Here is a 4,725-nt window from a genome sequence, read left to right as displayed (position 1 = left end):
CAAAGAGACCTAAACAAATTATATGAATGGGCCAGAGGTAAATAGGATGTATTGGTTTAACTCTGATAAATTTGAATCAGTAAAATTAGTGGAGATAGAGAAGGAATGCTATATGCATATAGGGGACCTAATAACGAGACAATCACAAATACTATTGGCAAAATGCAAAGCAAAAATGGGAATGTTGTTACGGTACTTCAAAACAAGAAAAGCCGAACACATGATTATGCTTTATAAACCGTATGTAGTCCACTTGAATATTGCAATATGCTATGGTACCCACACTACCAAAAGGATATAGCACAAATAAATAGTGTACAAAGGTCCTTTACAACTAGAATAGAAGAAGTTAAGGATCTTGACTACTGGGAAAGACTACAATTTTTAAAATTATATAGTCTAGAAAGAAGAAGAGAACACTACATGACAATACAGGTATGGAAACAGATAGAAGGAATTGCCGAAAACATTATGGAGCTAAAAATATCCACTTATCCACTACGCACCTGCATCGATAATGCAGCGTCTATTCAGTGCGCTGCCAGCTCATCTGAGGAACATATCAGGAGTGAGCTAGATGTGTTTAAGAATAAGCACGATAAATATCTAAGCTGCATCCCAGACCATCCAAGATTGGAAGATGCAAAATATACCGGAAGATGCATTAGCAATTCTCTGGTAGACATAAGAGGTGCCTCACACTGAAGGACCTGGGGCAACCCGAACGAGTTGTTTTTAAGGGTCTGTAAGGTAAGGTCTCTCTCTCTCTCGCGCGCGCGCGCGCGCGACCAACCTCACACAGCCCACAATTCATAATTACCGAAGTCGCTAAATTAGATCCAGAATTATAAAATATAGACTTTATTCGTAAAGAACAACGGATTACCTAAATAAGCCAAGGTCTACATTCAACATGGTAACAGCTCAAATGATGCGTTTCTCTCCAGCAGCCAAACATCAGTCACAGTTGATTATAATAACTCTCCCAATCAAAAATTTACAATTACTAGTGCCCGTCCTGTACCAGTCCTGTAGAGATTACCAGATCCATCTGAGAAACAAGGAATCCCACATAAATACAAAAATAAATTGCAAATAACATCAAAATAATAAAAAATTAATTCTCTTGGAACAAAGATCACATATTAAAGAGAAATCTATGAAAATAGGTAAAAGACAAAGTTACACCTTAGCATCAATGTACGTAAATACACTTACCTTTCAGCAATGAAAGTAGGCTTTCTCTCAGGATTGGTTCATCTCACCCAAGTGCCCAACTATCCCTCATCTTTCATATTTCATATCACATAGTGGAACAGACACTCACGCACTCATATATAGTATATACAGTTAAAAGATATCTGATCGAAAACAGATCAGATTTGGACGAGTGAGCTGAGTTTGCATTCTTCGGCGATCGCGCCACTTCCAAAACGATGAATATGGAATTCGCTTGTCTCCGTGAGAGCCAGTGCGACGACTACATTTTGAGGATGTAGCATTATCAAAAAAGTTTCAACACACTCACTTTTCAAAACTCCTGAACTGAGATTCTGCTATCCTTCCCATAAAGCAGCAAAAGCAGCCTATGCCCCTACATATTTGCTGAGTTATAAAATATCTGCTGAGTAGAACAAAATAATGACTCCACATTTTCATGGCAGTGCTCATATATTACTAATTATCTCAGTACCTATATGGGGGAGTTATGGAGTTCCATTTAACAACGTCTGCGTGTCCTGGAGAGAGAGAGAGAGAGAGAGAGAGAGGGTAATTGGTGGTTGGATGGTTAACGACTGAATTGGCTGTTGGTGAGTTCTGGGTTGTCTGCTGGTGCTGTTGGAGTTTAGAGTTCAGCGTTTTGAGTTAGTCTTTAGTCAGTCTTCGGTTAAGCTGGTGATGATCAGTAGTGTTGGCGGCGGTCTGTGGAAAGTGTTGAAGGAATTGAAAGTCATTTGAGTAGTGTGTTGTTAGTTTGTTGCTGATTGTTGTTGGGTTTGATATTGGTTGCTTTGAGTTGTTGTGCCTGTGTTGGATTTGTTGTGCTTGTGAGTTACGTTCAGGGTTGTTGTTGGGGAGCTGTTGTGGTTTCTTGGTGTGGTTGTGAGTTGTTGAGGGTTGTTATTGGTGAGCTGTTGTGATCCCTTGGTGTTGTTAGTGGGTGTGTGTGCTGTGTTGTTGAGTTGTGGTTGAGTTTCTTGTTGTTGGGTTGTGGTCCTTGGTTGTTGTTGAGTTGTGGGGTTGTGGTTCTTGGTTGTTGTCCTTGTTGTTGGTTATGTGTTGCGATGGCCGTATCCAGTGGACAGTACAGCTCCTCGCCCTGAGTATGTCAAGAAGTGGTTGATTTAGTACATGTGTTTTTTGAGAGTTTTTTGTTTATGAGTTTGTGTAGGTCAATTGTCCTGCGTGTATTCCGTAGTGTGAAGAGGAAAGTGTGACTGAGGGAGGGTTTGGCACCTGGATTGATTAAGTTTATGTGGGGGGATTTTGCCTGTTTGTATTTTTAAGCTTGTGATCCCACCACAACCTATATCATATATATATATATGAAACACACACATACACACTATATACATACACACACACAATATATTTATATATATATAGATATATATATATATATATATATATATATATATATATATATATATATATATATATATATATATAGAATCCTCTTTGCTTCATCCTTGAAAAAGTAACATTAAAGCACATCTCTGATACCTTTCCTTCTCTCTCTTTCTTGCATATCCCACACTTCTCTTGTTTCGCCTGTGCTGCCTTTCGCACTTCTCCAGAAACTACAGAGATGATCATCGAGATGCATAAAAGCCAAGAGCACACGAAAGACGAAAGTCGGCCTCCCCCTTTTTCCCACAATCGAGTTCGGTTCAGGTGACCCACCCTAAAGTCACATCTACAGACTACCCCCTACCCCCCCCCACGCCCCCAACCCGGCCGTACGAACAGCCATATATGGACACGCTGGAATTCCCGTAGCGTGGACCTACACGGGAAAGCCCTGCCTTTTATTAGTGCTTTGAAGAAGTCGACATCCTTCACCTACACTTCACGAAGATATATATCTCAGGAAAAAGGTCTACTGCAAAATCCTGCGTGAAGGTGAATTCTTCCTGTCCTTCTGCTCGGGCCTGAAATTACATGCCGCGAGTCATCTCACATGTCCGACACGTGTTCATTGCTCCAGCAATTAATCTATTATCTGGCTCTCATTAGCGTCCTTATTGGCGCCTTGAATCAGTAGAGTAATGATAAGGTGTAAATATATTCCATGTAGATTCACCTCTTGGATTTCCTTACGATTTTTCCCTTTAACTTGTGTTTGGCCTTCAGGCCCCCCTGGTTTTTTATTTCTTTTTTTTTTTGGCCAGAGTGGATTTAAGCCCGTCTCACCCACTTGACTAGTACAAACGGGTTGGTAAATAAAAAAGGAAGAAAAAAAAAAAAAAAAGGTGCCACCGCTCAGGATTCTCACGCGACATCTGGCAAAAGAGAGTTTAATGGCTTCGACAGATTTGTTTTCGAACCAGTCGAGTGGTTTGATTGAATTTGCGTTTTTTCACATTCTGAACCTAATACGGCCCTGGCCAATGACCACACTTCAGCTCCTCCGTTGGGTGGGTCAAATAGAATACTAAGTTGGACAGAGAACAGAATTTTGGACTAAAATTTATCTCTCTCTCTCTCTCTCTCTCTCTCTCTCTCTCTCTCTCTCTCTCTCTCTCTCTTTGATATGATGAAGGAAGATCAAATATATTGGAAAAGTTGGATTTTTTAATGTCAGAATTTCTGGAAATGAAGAAAAGAACAACATACCAGAACAGGAAAGAGACGTGGGAAAATCCATATTATTACCCATATTAAATGAAGGGGATACACGCAAACCATCATAGTGATGAATGCGCGGGTTTAGTTGCGAGTAAACTCAAAAGAAAAAATAGAGTTCTCAGAAGAACTAACCCAAATTGAAAAAATAGATATAATGAATGTAAGTGAAATCTGGTATTCCCAAGAGACTGGTAAGGATGACCAAATAAAGGGGTTCCAAACTTATAGATCAGATAGAAAAAATAGTAATAAGGGGGAACCGCGCAATATATTCGGGAAAAAGACATAAAACAAGGAAAAATATATGAGAAATATAGTAACTCAGAATGTGAACTATAGCTGTAGAATTTGAAACAGAACAATTAATGAACATAGTAATATATAGACCCTCTAATACTAAAGAGTTTGACACAATAATAGAAAAAATTAGATGATATATGTAGAAATCACAAAGACTGGACTATTCTCCTATCCGAAGACTTTAAACTTTCCTTTCGTAGATTGGGAAAGAACGAATAGGAGATTGTGGTTGTATTTATACATATAAAAATAGATAATAGTAGTGCAGAAGATAAGAGGCAATCCGAAAAGCTATTGATATGCTACTAGAATCAACATTCAACAAATAAATCACCTGCCAACAAGAAAGGAAAATACTTCAGACCTAGTATTTGTGAACGAGGTGAATTATGTTAAAGAAATAATAGTTTATAATGCGAGTATTTCAGACCATAATGTCATAGAATTACAGTCTATTCTAAAGTAAGTGAAAACGGAGATAAGCAGAGATAAAAAAGTGGGAAGGATATGGAAAATACAATTTCTTCAGTAAAAATATAAAATGGTCAGAAATAAATAAAGAATTAAACAAAGATT

Source organism: Macrobrachium nipponense, chromosome 8, assembly GCF_015104395.2.
Source record: "Macrobrachium nipponense isolate FS-2020 chromosome 8, ASM1510439v2, whole genome shotgun sequence".
Lineage (NCBI taxonomy): Eukaryota > Metazoa > Arthropoda > Malacostraca > Decapoda > Palaemonidae > Macrobrachium > Macrobrachium nipponense.
Note: the sequence above shows the minus strand (reverse complement) of the source record.